Genomic DNA, 20,287 nt, shown 5'->3' on the forward strand with positions numbered 1-20,287 from the left:
TACTATGAAACTTATGGGGACAAGTGACTTGTTTGCTTGGTGTATTTCCCAAACTTAGTGCTCTAGTTCAATAGCCACAGCCTGGAAGAGTAAAAGAAAAAGTCATGCTATTTCTAGATGTACAATAGTCTATTTTGTGATCTAAAGTAATTAAAATACTCACATGGCTGCATCAAAAGCTATTTTAATTATCATAAGTTATTTCAATTGGTTACCATTACAAAAAGTGTTTACCTAGTCTAGTTGTATGATAAAACGAAAAAAAGTTTGCCACTAGGCAGCAAAATTCTTCAGGAATAAGTGGCCAAATTATATACTATCAGTGGTGTTTGTAAAGGCTGGTGAATTCATCATGAGGAAATGCAGCTCTTCCCAATTATGTTCTATATTTCTGGCAATCTGTTAAGACTCAGATACATTTCAGGGAATAAGAAATATGGAGAGTCACACATTTGTTAATGTTTATTTTTAGACCAACTGGTAGAATATGAAGGGACATTTCAGAGATATGTACCTCAAAATCATACATTTATTCAATGATTCAGTTCAGTTCAGTTCAGTCACTCAGTCGTGTCTGACTCTTTGTGACCCCATGAATCTCAGTACGCCAGGCCTCCCTGTCCATCACCAACTCCCAGAGTTCACCCAGACTAACGTCCATCGAGTCAGTGATGCCATACAGCCATCTCATCCTCTGTCGTCCTCTTCTCCTCCTGCCCCCAATCCCTCCCAGCATCAGGGTCTTTTCCAATGAGTCAACTCTTCGCATGAGGTGGCCAAAGTATTGGAGTTTCAGCTTCAGCATTAGTCCTTCCAATGAACACCCAGGACTAATCGCCTTTAGAATGTATCTCTTTGCAGTCCAAGGGACTCTCAAGAGTCTTCTCCAACACCACAGTTCAAAAGCATCAATTCTTTGGCACTCAGCTTTCTTCACCGTCCAACTTTCACATCCATACATGACCACTGGGAAAATCATAGCCTTGACTAGATGGACCTTTGTTGGCAAAGTAATACCTCTGCTTTTGAATATGCTGTCTAGGTCATAACTTTCCTTTCAAGGAGTAAGTGTCTTTTAATTTCATGGCTGCAGTCACCCTCTGCAGTGATTTTGAAGTCCCCCAAAATAAAATCTGACGCTGTTTCCACTGTTTCCCCATCTATGTGCCATGAAGTGATGGGACCAGATGCCATGATCTTTGTTTTCTGAATGTTGAGCTTTAAGCCAACTTTTTCACTCTCCTCTTTCACTTTCAATAAGAGGCTTTTTAGTTCCTCTTCACTTTCTGCCATAAGGGTGGTGTCATCTGCATACCTGAGGTTATTGATATTTATCCCCAGCAGTCTTGATTCCAACTTGTGCTTCTTCCAGCCCAGCGCTTCTCATGATGTACTCTGCATATAAGTTAAATAAGCAGGGTGACAATATACAGCCTTGAGGTACTCCTTTTCCTAATTGGAACCAGTCTGTTGTTCCATGTCCAGTTCTAACTGTTGCTTCCTTACCTGCATATAGGTTTCTCAAGAAGCAGGTCAGGTGGTCTGGTATTCCCATCTCTTTCAGAATTTTCTACAGTTTATTGTGACCCACACAGTCAAAGGCTTTGGCATAGTCAATAAAGCAGAAATAGATGTTTTTCTGGAACTCCCTTGCTTTTTCCATGATCCAGCAGATGTTGGCAATTTGATCTCTGGTTCCTCTGCCTTTTCTAAATCAGCTTGAACATCTGGAAGTTCACGGTTCACGTATTGCTGAAGCCTGGCTTGAAGAATTTTGAGCATTACTTTACTAGCGTGACAAACATTTATTAAGGAGCTGCTATGGGGCAGACTATCATTATTGTTGTCAGTGAAAGACAATGGTCAACTGTTAGAAAAAGTCATGGCTTTATGAAGTCTATATTTTAGTGGGTTATACAAACAATAAACAAATCAATATATTAATATAATTAGACTGTATTATCAGGTTGATTTAAATGATATAAACAATTAAATGAACAGAGTAACAGGAGAGAGTATAATGGAGAAGGGTGGTCAGGGAAGGCCTCTGTGAGGAACCCATAATAAAGCAGATGCCAGATTGAAGTAAGAAGATGAGGCATATAAATATTTGGAGGGGACATCTCAGACAGAGGGCATTGCATGTGTAAAGAGAGTAATGAGTGTGAAAACAACATATGCAGAAAGAGTTTACTTCTTACAGCCTAAAATTTTTTCTACTGTGGTTTATCTGTCTGATTCTCTGAAAGGAGTGAAAGAGGTTAAAAGCAAAATCATAGCACAAGAAGCAGGAGGTGAAACTGTGAAGGGACAACTGGGTACCATACAGAAAAGAGTGTATCAGATCATCAAAGAAGAAAAGGGTTATTAATAGACATGTTTATTTGCAATCATGGTAAAGAATATCTTTTGATTGGAGTGGAATTGTGATCAAGTGGTTGTATACAATCGGAAAAAGGCAAAATGGTTGTCTGTGGAGGCCCTACAAATAGTTGAGAAAAGAAGAGAAGATAAAGCAAAGGAGAAAAGAAAGATATACCCATCTGAATGCAGAGTTCCAAGGAATAGCAAGGAGAGATAAGAAAGCCTTCCTAAGTGATCAATGCAAAGAAATAGAGAAAAACAATAGAATGGGAAAGATGAGAGATTTCTTCAAGAAAATTAGAGATACCAAGGGAACATTTCATGCAAAGATGGGCTCGATAAAGGACAGAAATGATATGGACCTAACAAAAGTAGAAGATATTAAGAAGAGAGGGCAAGAATACACAGAATAACTATACAAAAAAGATCGTCATGAACCAGATAACCACAATTGTGTGATCACTGACCTAAAGCCAGACATCCTGGAATGCGATGTCAAGTGGGCCTTAGGAAGCATCACTACGAACAAAGCTAGTGGAGGTGATGGAATTTCAGTTGTGCTATTTCAAATCTTAAAAGATGATGCTGTGAAAGTGCTGCACTCAATATGCCAGCAAATTTGGAAAACACATCAGTGGCCACAGGACTGGAAAAGGTAAGTTTTCATTCCAATCTCAAAGAAAGGCAATGCCAAAGACTGTTAAAACTACTGCACAATTGCACTCATCTCACATGCTAGGAAAGTAATGCTCAAAATTCTCCAAGTGAGGCTTCAACAGTATGTGAACCGATAAATTCCAGACGTTCAAGCTGGATTTAGAAAAGGCAGAAAAAGCAGAGATCAAATTGCCAACATCCTCTAGATCACAGAGAAAGCAAGAGAGTTCCAGAAAAACATCTACTTCTTTATGGATGATGCCAAAGCCTTTGACTGTGTGGATCACAATAAACTGTGGAAAATTCTGAAAGAGATGGGAATACCAGACCACCTTACATGCCTCCTGAGAAATCTGTATGCAGGTCAAGAAGCAACAGTTAGAACCGGGCATGGAACAATGGACTGGTTCAGGACTGGGAAAGGAGTACGTCAAGGCTGTATATTGTCACCCTGCTTATTTAACTTCTATGCAGAGTACATCATGAGAAATGCTGGGCTAGATAAAGCACAAGCTGGTATCAAGATTGCCGGGAGAAATATCCATAACCTCAGATATGCAGATAACACCACCCTTAGGGCAGAAAGCGAAGAGGAATTAAAGAACCTCTTGATGAAAGTGAAATCAGTGCAGATGGTGACTGCAGCCATAAAATTAAAAGACGCTTACTCCTTGGAAGAAAAGTTATGACCAACCTAGATAGCATATTAAAAAGCAGAGATATTACTTTGCTGACAAAGGCCCATCTAGTCAAAGCTATGGTTTTCCAGTAGTTATGTATGGATGTGAGAGTTGGAGCATAAAGAAAGCTGAGCGCCGAAGAATTGATGCTTTTGAACTGTGGTGTTGGAGAAGACTCTTGCGAGTGCCCTGGACTGCAAGGTGATCAAATCCACCAATCCTGAAGGAAATCGGTCCATCACTGGAAGGACTGATTGTGAACCTGAATCTCCAATACTTTGGCCACCTGATGCAAAGAACTGACAAATTGGAAAAGACCCTGATGCTGGGAAAGATTGAAGCCAGGAAGAGAAGGGGATGGCTGAGAATGAGATGGCTGGATGGCATCACTGACTCAATGGACATGAGTTTGAGCAAGTTCTGGGAGTTGGTAATAGACAGGTAATCCTGGTGTGCTGCAGTCAATGGGATTGCAAAGAGTCAGACAGGACTGAACAACTGAACTAAACTGATATGATTGGATAAAGTCTCCTATTGATTGTAATTCAACCCTATGAACAGATTTCTTTGGACTATCATTGGCCATTCTATAGACCAATGTTTTTCTTACCTAGTAACTTCACCTAGATAAATTCTCGATATTAATCAACAAACTCATTACTAGTAAGTTAATAAAATATTTCATGAACAATCCTACTTTGTTTACACTAAAAAGATGATACCTAAATGGACTAACCTCATCTTGACACACTGGATTGAGTGGATGTCTCCCCAAAATCCATGTCCAATAAGAGCCTGCAAATATGATCTCATTGAAAATAAGGTCTTTGCAGATGTAATCAACTTAAGGTGAGATCCTACTGGTCTAAAGTGGGCTCTAAATTAATGGCACAGACTGTCCTTCAGAACTTCCAGAGGGATCATGGCCTATTAAAACCCTGACTTTGAACTCTGAGCATCCAGAATTGTGAGAAATAAATTTCTGTTGCTTTAAGTCACCAGATTTTTGACAATCTGTTACAGTCTCCCCAGGAAAGTAATACACTTAGAAAGAGATCACAGGGGTACTCATTCTTATGGCTGAGAGTGACCACACTTGGTTGATGATATGATAAAATAAAATAAAAAGAACATGATAAAATACATTCAAAATTAATTGTTTTGATATACAAACAGCTCACATAATTCAGTAGGAAAAAACCAAACAACCCAATTGAAAACTGGGCAGAAGACCTAAATAGACATTTCTCCAAAGAAGATATACAGATGGCCAATGGGCACATGAAAAGATGCTCATCATTACCAATTATTATCAATTATAATTATTATAAATATAATAAATCAGATAAATGCAAATAAAAACTACAATGAACTATTGCCTCACACTGGTCAGAATGGTCATTATTAATAAGTCTACAAATAACGTACGCTGGAGAGGGTGTGAAGAAAAGGGAACCCTCCTATACTGTTGGTGGGAATGCAAATTGGTACAGTCACTATGGAAAACAGCATAGAGGTTCCTCAAAAACTAAAAATAGAGTTGCCTTATGATCCTGCAGTCCCAATCCTGGGCATATACCCAGACAAAACTATAATTCAAAAAGATATATGCACCCCTATGTTCATAGTTACACTATTTACAATAGCCAAGCCATGAAAACAAACTACACATCCATTGACAGATGAAGGGATACACATATAAACACATGTACACAAAATGGAATATCACTCAGTCATAAAAAAGAATGAAATAATGCCATTTGCAGCAATATGGATAGACCTAGCATTATCATACTAAGGAAAGTAAATAAGAAAGATAAAGCAGATATTACATGATATCACATATATGTAGAATCTAAAATATGATAAAATGAACTTATATATGAAATAGAAACAGACTCACAGATATAGACATCAGACTTGTCGTTGCCAAAAGAAAGGGGGTAGGGGTGGGGGAGGGAAGGATTGGGAGTTTGGGATTACCAGATGCAAACTATTATATATAGGATGGATAAACAACAAGGTCCTATTGTATATCAGAGGGCACTATATTCAATATCCTATGATAAACCATAATGAAAAAGCATACATACATATATTACATATATACATAATATATATATGAATATATACATATATAAATATTAGTAACTATCACTTTGCTGTACAGAAGAATTAACACAAAATTGTAAATCAACTATATAAAAATTTTTTAAAAAATTAGAGTAAAATATTCCCAGGTAGCACTCGTGGTAAAGAATCTGCCTGCCAATGCAGGAGACATAAGAGACTTGGGTGTGATCCCTGTGTGGGGAAGATCCCCTGAAGAAGAAAATGGCAACCTACTCCAGTATTCTTGCATGGAGAATCCCATGGACAGAATCCCTGGTGGGCTATAGTCCATGGGGTCGCAAAGAGTTGGACAAGACTGAAGCGACTTAACACTAAGTATAGTATTTCTTGAAAGAATAAGAAAATACTGCAGGACTTTGTAGGGTCACAATGAAGATGATGTAAATTTTCTCAGTTTATACTGTCTCACTGTAAATAACTTGAAAAATTAAAATTAAAATGTCTTTTTATAGACCATAAAGAGCAATAGTTTGGGAGGCTTATTTATTTAACAAAAGCTTATGGAGTGTCAAGCACAGTACTAAATGCTGAGATAAACAGATAAATATTTTTGAGTTCGATCCTTATGATACATTTTGATATACTTTGAGAATTTCCTTAAAAATAAGTTCTAGTTGTTTAGATCACTGAAAGTAACCCAGAATGTTTGTAGATACCATACACTGCCTGCCAATTGTCTTTTCCTGATTCTTCATGCCTAATTAAGGAATGAAGTGGAACGCTAATGAATATGCTTTCTCAAGAATGTCAAGACTAATTTTATCCCAATTGTTATGATCCATATGTCAAAAGGATATTAAGAATGGGGTAGAAAATAAAATTTTAGGCAAAGCCTGAGGGTAATTAATGCTGTGGTATATGTCAAACCATGCCTGGTTAAGGATATTAAAGTACTTCAGTTAAGTCAAAGTTGACTAATGTTCAGTGCTTTCCTGTTGACTTTATAGCCTGAACTAACAATAAAGACCATTTGTCATTGTCAAAGCCTGAGGCTCCATCTGAAAATGTCAATAGCAGTAGCAACAATTCTCTGAATAAAATGTTATGTTTTCTAGCAGTATTTCAATATTTTTACTTTTTCTGTGCCTCACACCTCAGTACCTCCTAAATATTTTTCAGAACACTTCGGCTTCAGAGAGCATACGTGGTATGTACCAGGGTTAGAGGAGGGTTTAAATTTTACTAGGATTCAGGAAGTTTTTCTCTGTTTTGCTGAAAAATGGAGGACGTTAAAGGGAATCATTGAGAGCTCTCACGCATTCAATATAACTCAAAATTATTACTCAATCATATAGACAATCAGTAATGATTGAATAGATGTACAAGAACGTACAGACACCATAACAACAAAGTAGAAATGATAAAGGACTTAGGATTGTTTGATTTTAAGGACGAGGGCTGAACAATGACTTAGTATCAAGGCAATGACAGAGACTGTTATGCAAAGTGCAACATAGTAGAAAGACCAAGACTTGAAATACTGTTCAGCCATGTGCTATGTGACTTTGCAAAAGTTATTTAAATTTTCTGTTCCTCAGTGCCCTTATCTTTAATGTAGGGATAATGATATTGACACTGCAGGGTCCAGTGACCACTGGAGCTAGGCTCATACAGATGTTGAAACAATGGTATGCTACCATTATCTCTATGCTTTCCACATACGATGAGATCCTTGAAACTAAGGATGATGCAATGTTTATCTTTTTATACCACAGACCAGTTAGTTCAATGCTTGACACTAAATGGGAATTTAGTATCTATTAGTTGGACTAAACGGAGAAGGCAATGGCACCCCACTCCAGCACTCTTGCCTGGAAAATCCCATGGATGGAGGAGCCTGGTAGGCTGCAGTCCATGGGGTCGCTAAGAGTCAGACATGACTGAGCGACTTCCCTTTTACTTTTCACTTTCATGCATTGGAGAAGGAAATGGCAACCCACTCCAGTGTTCTTGCCTGGAGAATCCCAAGGACGGGGGAGCCTGGTGGGCTTCCGTCTCTGGGGTTGCACAGAGTGAGACACGACTAAAGCGACTTAGCAGCAGCAGCAGCACTTGGACTAAAATTTAATACCTTGATGAAAATTAATCAGTTTGTCTAAGAAAGAAATGGAAAATTTTATTCAAGCCAAATTTGAGGATTATAACCTGGGGAAAAGCATCTCAGAGATCTCTGAGAACTGTTTTGCCCCTTAGAAATCAAGGCATAGTTATATAAGTTTTTTGAGACAGACGGCTGTATATCAAATAATGTATTATGGACAGTTTATATAATTCAGATTTAAGCATCATTGTGGCCCTTTGCGAGATCAAGAAGGAATATGATCTTTAAGGAGCTGTTTCACTGATGCTAGAAGAACGTTTCTCTTTATGGTTGAGAGGGTATTTCTGCCCATGGGGAAGGTTTGGTCCATGCATAATGTAGATACACAACGCACAGTGTGGGAAGAGAGGAGGCCAAAGGGCACAGACTTTTTTGTTTATATTTTTCTTGTATTCCCCCAAAATATGAATTTTATTTCAAATTTTATTTCACAAATATATATGATTTGTTTAGACATAAAAGAATCATTAAAAAAAAAACAGACATGTTCTGCTAATTTCTGGACCAATGAGGAGAAAGAGTAGAATCTTCTTTTTAGGCTTTTAGGAACAGGAGATTCTAGTGTGTCTGTACGCTCAGGTACAGTTTAACTTCCTCACCACAAAAAGCAGCATATCCGCCCTAAGATTCTATGTGATCAAGGGCCACAGGCCAAGTGGATGAATAGTCACTTGACTATATCTGCAGGAATAATTATGGGAGTCCTGGTGGCTCAGATGGTAAAGACTCCACCTGCAATGCAGGAGACCTGGGTTTGATCTCTGGATTAGGACGATCCCCTGGAGAAGGGAATGGCTATTGTAAAGACCTGGAGTTCACATGTTATTCAAGGTGGCAATTGATGCATCTCTAGGGCCTGTATATCTATTTTACTTGTTAAAAACAAAAAGATTTGCAAGAGTGATTGCTTACCTAAGAAGCTGAAAAAAGAAAATATCAGACTTAGGTGGAAGAAATGGGAACGTGGAGAGGTTTATATTCCTACTTCTTTATGTTGTTTCCTTTGAATCAAAAACTCTCAAGTCTTCAAATCTGTAGAAAGGAGGGCTGTGATGGGGATTCCTTTTCCTATTTAAGGGAATTAGGGCCCCAACATGAACCAATGTGGGGCTTCCCTAGTGGTTCAGATGGTAAAGAATCTGCCTGCAATGCAAGAGACACAGGTTTGATCCCTGGGTGGGGAAGATCCCCAGAAGAAGGGAATGGCTGCCCACTCTAGTATTCTTGCCTGGAGAATTCCATGGACAGAGGAGCCTGGTGGGCTACAGCCCATGGGGTTGCAAAGAGTCAGATAGGACTGAGCAACTACCAAGGCAAGGCATAAACCAATGTACTCTGTGTGTACAGAGTACATGCCCCTTACGCATGTGACTTTCCTCTTCCTATTTATAAATGGAGTTTAGAGGATGTAGAAATTCCACCTCCCCAACTTTTACCAGGCTGCAACTATTATTTCAAGTTTTAGGGAAATTCAACCTTGCCCTTCCATCTAAAAATCATAAGTAAAATGATACCTCCAATTATTAACTCTAAAACAATAAGACAATAAGTAGCTCAATGAAAATGTAGTTAGTGGGATTATTCTTGTCTTTTAAAAAGTTCCCCAAAGTTCTGGCTTATCCCTCCCCAAACTAAAAGAACACCCACAAAGAAAAGAGCAGAGCTAAGCTTTCCTCCCATGCGGTCATTTCCTCACTGTCTAGAGTCCTACCTTTATGCAAGCTGGCAGCTGAGTTCTGACTGTTTTGTTTTCTAATTCTGTGTGTCTAAAAGCTCTTGAAGAATTTTTTTTTTCTGTTTACTCTTTGATTGCTCTGAGCAAGATAAATGAATTCTGTTGAATGCCTACATTGTGTGATTCAATTTACATTGCTATAATCCTCCCACCCTCCCCTGTTTCCACTTTTGCTGATAATCATTCCTCTTAACTAAACATTATAATTAGTCTTTTGTGTTTCTTAACAGCCTCTTCCCCTCTGCTGAAGCTACTGCTGCTAAGTTACTTCAGTGGTGACTCTGTGTGACCCCTAGATGGTATCATAAGAGGAAATCCTGTGTTTTTCTTGAAGTCATTTTTGTCTTTGGATTTCTAGTTTTAATTGTTTTTTTTCATCTGCTGCTCTTCAGAAATAATTTTTTTTTCACGTAATGCAATTTAAAATAAGTTTTGTACAAAGCTGGTTCTTGAGTACTTGTTTTCCTTTCAGTTTTTGCTCTTTTATTTTAGAACATGATTAAAAAAAAAAGTCTTCTGGAAGATATTCATTAAACATATGAGTCTCATGATGTATTTTCTGAAATTTGTAATCTTTTTATTAAGGCATAAAATACTCAAGGTTTAAATGTAAAAAATAATTTGAGAACATCTATATCTAATTTGAGAATATTAAAGTATGAGGCATATAGATAAATCATATACTTACCATGATTCTTTATAAAGATAATTCCATAAATATCTTTAAACAATGTCTGTCTGGCATATATAATTAATAAAATATTAGAATTTTAGAGTAGAAAGATGTTAGAAATATGACTTATAGCTATTAGAACAGAAAGAAAGTTAGAAATATGATCCCCAAATTTTAAACTATGAATGTTTATGTGCAACACACTTATTCATAGAAATAGGTAAATGAGAATCAATTAAGAATTTCTGCCATAAGATGTGATGAAGCAAAAACTTAGTTCAGATAATTCTGCTAGTAAGGTATTCCAACGTGGCCAAAGATTTATTTTAAGCAGACATCTGACTTCATGCTTAAAGAAATTCATTTTATTCCATGGTTTACTTTGAGAAATGTTACATGTCAATGACTAACACTATTCCTTAGCTTTTCTAACTTTGCAATGGTGTTCATGAATATTAATCACTTTATTTCCTCTTGCCTGATAATACAAGTTACCTGAGGTCAGGGAGTGCAGAAGGTACACCAATGTCTAATAGAATGTGGAAAGTAAACCACCGTTTAACAATGGACAAGACCAAACTTTAGCCTGAAAAAATAATGCTCTCTGAACTGTGCCTAGATAGGACATTTTGGATTTGCTTTTGGGATATATGATTATTTATAGATGTGGTTGTTTTTTTTTTTTGCCTTTTTCAGCAGCTACCAGCCACTTGAATTATTTCTACTTTCCAAGAAGATTGTATATGATAAAGAAATATTTGTGAATTTGGTGAAAGAATGCAAGGTCAGGAAATTATTCAGAGAAAAGTTATAACAAATATCTCATTACAGAGTTGTTTTTCAGTTGCTAAGTCATATCCTACTCTTTGTGACCCCATGAACCTTAGTACACCAGGCTCCCCTGTCTTCTACTATCTCCTGGAGTTTGCTCAAACTCCAGTTTGAGCAAAGAGTCAGTGATGCTATCCAACCATCTCATCCTCTGTCACCCCCTTCTCCTCACTAGTAAGTACAGATTCATACTATGGGACTCAGCATAAACATTATTTTTTATTGCTATTTTGTCAGTTTATATTAAAATCTATAGACAATATTTAAAATATTTAGCAAATGCTGTGAAAAATCAATATTTATAAAATGGCAAATAGCTTTTAAGGCAAATCTCTGACTTAGAAAGTTTGTAAAAGCATTTGGGGAAAAACAAACAAACAAACAAAACCCTAGGCAATCATCTATCTCCAGGCTTTTCTATATTATTTTCCAAGAAATATTTTCCAACCTCTGATGTAAGATCTATCTACTAGTATATTGTCATTTAAATTACCACCTTAATAAAAGATCCCCTGACCATTCCTGCAAAAGCATATTAAAAAGGAAAAAGAATGCAAGAAGAAAAATAAATAAAATGAAATAAATCTTATTAAAGCTCCATATGGGCCTAGAGATTACTTGTTCATTATAATACACTGTGTTATTTCTTCATAATTGATATGAAAAAATGAGGAAGACAAAAATATAAACACTTTCTATATAATTTTAAGTGGAAAGGATACATTCATATCGACTTTGATTTTGCCAAAGCTCATTTTTGAAGAATCACATGGTGTAGTTAAAAGAAATGTGCAAACAGGTGTGGATTGGGGTGCCCAAGCTTGAGTGCCCTTCATACTTGACAAGCCACATGCCCTTTCTGGGCCTCAGTATCCTCAGTATAAAATGGACATAACAATGGTATAATACTAAATATTTCACAGGCTTTTTTTGTTTAAGTATCAAATGATATATATATATATATATATATGTATATGCAAGAGCATTCTGAATATTTAAGACTGTCATTACTACATAAACATTTTATTATTACTATACACACTAACATTAACTGAAAAAGACAACATATCAAAATCCTCAAGGAGAAATTATCAAAGAAATCATCATACTGATATTCTGCCCTACTTCACCTATCCTTATTTTTTAAGAATCAGAATTACATAATTGATGAGCCAAAATAATTAGGCATTTGTCTATGACTGTATTACCAGTTAACGGCAGAACCATGACTGTTTTCCTTGTATACATCATGAAAGAGCTTAGTTATCAGGAAGTGATCACATATCACACAAAAAAAATACAAAATCTTAAGTATCTGGAATTAAATGAAACTAAAGTGTTTCCTAGATACTAAAACAACAACTACAACAACAAAAATGTAAGAGTTATGAGTATGATCTCTCAACATCTGCACATTTAATTAATTCATTTATCCATTATTTAATGACAACTTATATACAGCTCTGTGCTAGAGAATCAAATGTTAATATAATACAATTCTTGCCTTAAGGCACTCACTGTGACTTGATTTGCTTTCTCTTTAACATCTAAAGACTTGACAGAGACAGACTCTAAAAAAACGTCTAGGAGACAGTCTATATTCATGCAGTCCAATATTGACTGCAAAGGATCTCTGACCAAAACAGATCAATAAGACAAGGGCCCTACCTGTAAAGAGTGTACAAACGAGGTGAACAGTAAGTTTTACATTTTCGTTCATGTATTTTAGGCATATTTTTCCCAGTGGAGTCAGGAACATTATGGCTAAATCAATGCTACTGAAATACTCATTTCAGTTCAATTCAGTTCAGTCACTCAGTCGTGTCCGACTCTGTGACCCCATGGACTGCAGCATGCCAGGCCTCTATGTCCATCATCAACTCCTGGAGTTTACTCAAACTCATGTCCATTGAGTCAGTGATGCCATCCAACCATCTCATCCTCTGTCGTCTCCTTCTCCTCCCCCCTTCAATCTTTCCCAGTATCAGGGTCTTTTCAAATGAGTCAGCTATTCTCATTATGTGGCCAAAGTATTGGAGTTTCAGCTTCAACATCAGTCCTTCCAATGAATATTCAGGACTGATTTCCTTTAAAATGGACTGGCTGGATCTCCTTGCACTCCGAGGGACTCTCAAGAGTTTGTTCCAACACCACAGTTCAAAAGCATCAATACTTCGGTGCTCAGCTTTCTTTATAGTCCAACTCTCACAACCATACATGACCACTGGAAGAACCATAGCCTTGATTAGATGGACCTTTCTTGGCAAAGTAATCCCTATGATTTTTAATATGCTGTCTAGGTTGGTCATAACATTCCTTCCAAGGAGTAAGTGTCTTTTAGGTTCATGGCTGCAGTCACCATCTGCAGTGATTTTGGAGCCTCAAAAAATATAATCTGCCACTGTTTTCACTGTTTCCCCATCTATTTCCCTGAAGTGATGGGACCGGATGCCATGATCTTAGTTTTCTGATTGTTGAGCTTTAAGCCAAGTTTTCACTCTCCTCTTTCACTTTCATCAAGAGGCTCTTTAGTTCCTCTTCATTTTCTGCCATAAGGGTGTTGTCATCTGCATATCTGAGATTATTGATATTTCTCCTGGCAATCTTGATTCCAGCTTGTGCTCATCCAGCCTAGAGCTTCTCATGATGTACTCTGCATATAAGTTAAATAAGCAGGGTGACAATATACAGCCTTGACGTACTCCTTTTCTTATTTGGAACCAGTCTGTTGTTCCATGTCCAGTTCTGACTGTTGCTTCTTGACCTGCATACAGATTTCTCAAGAGGCAGATCAGGTGGTCTGGTAGTCCCCTCTCTGCAAGAATTTTCCACAGTTTATTGTGATCCACACAGTCAAAGGCTTTGGCATGGGTAATAGAGCAGATATTGATATTTTTCTGGAACTTTCTTGCTTTTTCGATCATCCAGCAGACGTTGGCAATTTGTTCTCTGGTTCCTTTGCCTTTCCTAGAACTAGCTTGAACATCTAGTAGTTCACAGCTCACGTATTGTTGAAGCCTGGCTTGGAGAATTTTGAGCATTACTTTGCTAGTGTGCGAGATGAGTGCAACTGTGTAGTAGTTTGAGCATTCCTTGGCATTGCCTTTCTTTGGGATCGGAATGAAAACTGATCTTTTCCAGTACTGTGGCCACTGCTGTGTTGTCCAATTTTGCTGGCATATTGAGTGAAGCACTTTAACAGAATCATCTTTTAGCATTTGAAATAGCTCAACTGAAATTCCATCACCTCCACTAGCTTTGTTCATAGTGATGCTTCCTAAGGCCCACTTGACTTCACATTCCAGGATGTCTGGCTCTAGGTGAGTGATCACACCATCGTGATTATCTGGGTCATGAAGATCTTTTTTGTATAGTTCTTCTATGTATTCTTGCCATCTCTTCTTCATATCTTCTGCTTCTGTTAGGTCCATACCATTTCTGTCCTTTATTGTGTCCATCCTTGCAGGAAATGTTCCCTTGGTATCTCTAATTTTCTTGACGAGATCTCTAGTCTTCTATGTTCTATTGTTTTCCTCTATTTCTTTGCACTGATCACTGAGGAAGGCTTTACTACCACATTCCTAATCTCAATTCCATTCTGATTATTTCAATTACCTATGCTTCCCAATAGAAATAGTATAATTTTTACAAGTGGATTTATGTAGTTTGCTTTCTAGGCAGGGTGAGTAATTAAGCATGGCTTACTTCTGTTCTCACTCCCCCAACCTAAACAAAGGAGCACTGTGTGTATCTCTTTTAGGAATGATCCTTTAGAATATTTAGATTGAGGATAGAGACCCGTACTTAAAAATACCAATGCACTGTTTTTATCAATTTAGTTTTTAAATGCAGGGTAACGGTTGAGTGTTGTTAAGTATTTAAACAAGGAGGGCATTAGACAGAGATGACCCTAATGCTTCACAGACTATGTAAACTAATGTATGCTAGATCAATGCACTTAAACCTGAGAAAATGAAACTTCAAAATGACTAATCACAAACAGACAATTAGGCTTTCTAAATAAGGCAACTGATAAAGCTATAACCAAATAAATATATTGCCTTGCTTTGCTTGTGTCTTTTCTCCCATCCAAGCACAACCAGGCCTAACCAGGTTTGACCTTGCTTAGCTTCCAAGATCAGATGAGACTGGGCACATTCAGGGTGGTAGGGCTATAGACTGCTTCTATCTTTTCTTTATAAAAATCTGTCCCCTGTATCAAGCAGTTAATCCTAAAGGAAATCAACCCTGAATATTCATTGGAAGGACTGATGCTGAAGTTGAAGCTCTTATATGCTGGCCACCTGATCTGAAGAGTTGAGTCACTGGAAAAGACCCTTTGTGTGCTGGGAATGTGCTGGGAAACATTGAGGGCAGGAAGAGAAGAGGGCAACAGAGGATGAGATGGTTAGATGGCATCACTGACTCAACAGATATGAGTTTGAGCAAACTCCAGGAGGGAAGCCTGGTGTGCTACAGTCCATGGGGTTTACAAAGAGTCGGACATGACTTAGTGATTGAACAACAGTCTCCTATCAATGGAGTCCCAACCACTTTAGGTCTGGTACTGACCAATTTGAATAGATGTTTATTCAAATAAGCTCTAATAAATTTTAATGTGCAGTTTACCTTTTGATGGTGGACAATATGACTGAAAATGAGTATGCCTTAAGCTGGCTTATAACACTATTCTCCACTTTTTAATATTATTTTTATAATTTGAATCTATGCCATTTTAGAAAAGGTATAACACTATTGCAAAGACAATAAATATAACATACACGATATCTTATTTAGAGTAATTTTAGTATCTTGTGAGTTAAATAAGTGAAGTATTACTTTTCTGTTTTAGTGATGTACAAATACCAATACAGAGATGAATGTCTCCTTTGAGTGAACAGTCTTGATTTTTCTACATGTCTGGTGTCAAAGGGCTATAGATATGTGGGATTGGTGTAACATTCTTCAAGAATCACATCAAGTGTTACCTTTTGCAGTTAAGCCTTCCTCAGCTTCCCCAGGTGACGTGGTGGGTTTTTGGCATGTGGTCTATAACAGCACTTAAAATTTCAGGTTGAAATGATATATATCTTTCTTTTATAGGACTATAATTAGTATAGATATTGGCCAGAATTTTTATTTTAAACATTTTAAATCAAAGCATTCTAAAATACTGGCTAAGACTTGTCACATCAACTCTCACCAAATATTCATTCAAAGTGACACTTTTGCTTTGAAGCTTCTGAAGTTGTCATCAATGACTTAGATATATGTAGGGATGTGAACAGCATCTGGTATCACGATGTGGTAAAACATATTATCAAACATACGACAGTAGATTACTAATGGCCTGAAGTCTTGGATGTTGACATATCATTTTTTTAAACAACCAGAACAAGAATATTAACATTACCTTTTCAAAACAATAATGAATTAAGCAAAGATGGCATTTTTATCCCTAAAAAGTATGAACAGCATTAAGAAAATGAGCCTATTAAAACAAATTATGCAGATGAGCTCATTAGTAGAACTGCCCAGTATGGGATATTTTCTGAGTCTTTTGTTTTTATTCCGGTATGTATATTGTCTGTTCTATGTATGTTCATGTCTTTTCTCATCCTTTGAGGTTTAATTTCTATGAAGACAAGATTTATATCTTCTTCAATTCCCCACCCCCCCTACTCCATCTTGTATACATAGCAAATCACATCAAATTCTGAATGAATGTTTAAACAACTCTGGAACAATTTTATAATCTTGATAACCCTGTCAGTAACTACCATTATGATGAACTGATCAATTTATGTACATGAGTTTTTTGGTACTTCCATTACTGTATCTTATAAAGACATACCAGCTTACTAAACATTTGTTTAAATAATCAATAATCTCTATTTTTTTTACCTCCTCTCACTGCCTTTCATTATCAATTCTTTTCTAACAGTATGTGCACACTGTTCTAACTTTCTCATACCCATCCATACTTTCTTCAATCCACTTCTCTCTTGCCTCCCCTCTCCAGCAAAACTGTCTTATCAAGGTCTACAAATGATTTCAAGACAGTCACAGTGTGTGCTCATATGACAAGATGGTATTTTGAAAGATTAAGGTTTTGTTGTTCTGTGTGGGGGAGAGGTTTTCGCATTGACTCCTTTTAGCTCCGCCTTTCCCTAGTTTAAGTGTAGCACGGTGTCCTGTGCTTCAGTAACACAAAGGGACCCGAATGAGGGCCTCCCAGTGCTGCAGTGGCAAGGAATCCACCTGCCAAGGCAGGAGACACAGGGTCAACACCTGGCTTGGGAAGACCTCTGGAGCAGGAAATGGCAACCCACTCCAGCATTTTTGCCTGGAAAATCCTACAATCCACGGAGTCTGAAGCAACTTAGCATGCATACATGTACACACTGTAAGATCATTGCCAGAAAATAGTGGATAGACATCTGGATTCTTCCTAAAGGATTCAAATAAAAAACGAAAAGAAATACTATAACAGAATAAATAGAATGATAGCGCTTTCTTAATAAAATGGCTGTAGCTTTAAAAATCCAGGAGACATTAAAAATCTACTAGATTAGTAAAGGAATGGCAAGAACTCTTAATACAAGTACATATATCAAAAAGTTCTTCTCTATTAATTCTAGTCTCTAGAACATTATTGGCTTCCCTGGTGGCTCAGAGGTTAAAGCGTCTGCCTCCAATGCGGGAATTCACCTAGAAATAGAATTGCAAAAATATTTTCCATAGTAGTGATAAAAATAATAATATAAAATGAATTTAACAAAAATATAAAAACCTCAATGAAGAAACATTTACCAAACAAAAATACAAAATTTGTAATGATGTTTATGTTCTTACTGAGTAATATAAAACAGGGTCAGGACAAATGAAAATATATGAGAAGAAAAGGTCAATGCTCCTAAAAGTGACATAAAAACTTAATACAATTACATTTTGTATTCATTGTCTATTGCTGTATCAGAAATGACCTCGAATTTAGCAACTTCAAACACAAACATATAAGAATTGACATTTCATATAAGCATTGACATCTCATATAAGCATGGACATTTTTTTGAAATCAAATATTTAAAAATAGACATCAATTTTATTTCTAGGTGAATTAATAATAATGCCTACTGAATTTACTGATATGCAACTGATATAGCCTTGGTTACTTAATTGTTAACATCTTTTTGAGTTTTGGGTATTTATTAGTTATGCTTTCATTCTGTAATAAAATTTACTGTAGGTAAGCTCTAATCTCTGAATAATATTGTAAAACTCCAGTGAATTTGTCTCATACGTCAAAAAGTGCAATCTTGGAAAATAGCTAACATCTCTAAAAAATTAAATATCAAGGAAAATCATCATGTTCACTTTCATATTTTAAACAGGTCCACCAAAAATGTATGTTTAGAAAAATTCATAAAAGGATGTACTTATTCAGATTGCTTGCCACATTTAGAAGTATAGATTTATTGATTGTAAAGTTTTCTATATTCCTCTCATTCCATGGATCAAATTGACATGGATAATCAGTAAAATAATAACAGAAATTTTGTGTTCTATTTTGTGTGTATGTGTATGTATACATATATATATATATATATATAGAGAGAGAGAGAGAGAGAGAGAGAGAGTATACAGAGAGAGACAGAGAGGTGTTAGATGGTGCTTTTAATGGATAATAATATATTAAATGTTGTTACCTATTTGTCTATACTGCTTGGAAACTAATTACTTAGCATTTTCTGTTCCTATTCATTATCTGTATTGCTTTTGAAATGTCTTCCCTCTCTTTCCAGTAATAAGGGAAACAAAAACAGAGAAATAGACAAAAACATCAAAACAATGTGTATTCAGCTTCAGGAGAAACTAGTGATTTTCAAATGTTGTGCTTCACATTAGTTGTGCTATATTAACTGTTGACTAAAAATTGTGTTAAGCCTAGGAGTATGATTTGTTCTCACTTCCAGATATTTGAGTATAAGGAACATAGCCCAGTTACAAACTGGGATTGAAATACCAATATAATCTGGTTATACATACTGTGTTGTCCCCTAAAACAAGTGGGTAAATATTTCTTCTTTTTATATTGTCTGGAAGAAAATTTTTAAGATTGATAATGAAGCCATCTGAATCTGAACATTTCTCTGAGACAGTTTTAAATTACATATCCATTTAGTTGACAGATACATATATATTTATATTTTTTATTCTCCTGGTGTCAGATTTAAGTTTTGTCTATTATTTCAAAGTTTAAATTTATGTAAGTTAAGTGCTATTATAATAATCCATATTCTTTTATTGTGTCTATGGTACATAGTGATGCCTAGTTTTTCATTTCTGATATTGGTGATCTCTGTTTTCTCATTTTTCCCTTGCCAAGGCCTTATGCAATTTTCTAGTCTTTTTGAAGAACCATCTTTAGATTTTATTGATTTTTTCAACTGGTTTTCTACATCATTGTATCTGCTCTCACTTTTTTAATTTTTTGTCATCTAGTAGATTCTTGCTGTTCTTTTTCTACCTTCTTGAAATATATACTTAAATCATTAATTATAATATTTTTTGTGTTTCTATTCTATACATTTCAAGATATAAATGTTCTTTATATAGAAATGCTAAGCTGCATCATACATGTTTTGGCATGTTGTTCCAATATCACTCAGTTAAAAATATTTTATAAATTTTAATGATAAATCATTCAATGATTTATCTTTCACTCATGAGATATATAAAAGTATATGTTTAATTTCCAAGCCCCAGGAGTGTCCCATAATCTATGGTTGTCTATTTCCAGTTTAATTATATATAACTGAAACCATACTTTGTATGACTGAAATAATAGAGAATTATTTACAGTCCAGCAAATAATAAATTGTGGTAAATGTTTTATGTGCACTTGAAAGTAGTATGTATTCTTTCATCCCTGGGCGTGATGTTGCTAAGTCACTTCAGTCGTGTCCGACTCTGTGCGAACCCATAGACTGCAGCCCACCAGGCTGCCCCGTCCCTGGGATTCTCCAGGCAAGAACACTGGAGTGGGTTGCCATTTCCTTCTCCAAAGCATGAAAGTGAAAAGTGAAAGGGAAATTGCTCGGTCGCGTCCG

The sequence above is a fragment of the Bubalus kerabau genome, chromosome 1 (genome assembly GCF_029407905.1).
Source record: "Bubalus kerabau isolate K-KA32 ecotype Philippines breed swamp buffalo chromosome 1, PCC_UOA_SB_1v2, whole genome shotgun sequence".
NCBI lineage: Eukaryota > Metazoa > Chordata > Mammalia > Artiodactyla > Bovidae > Bubalus > Bubalus kerabau.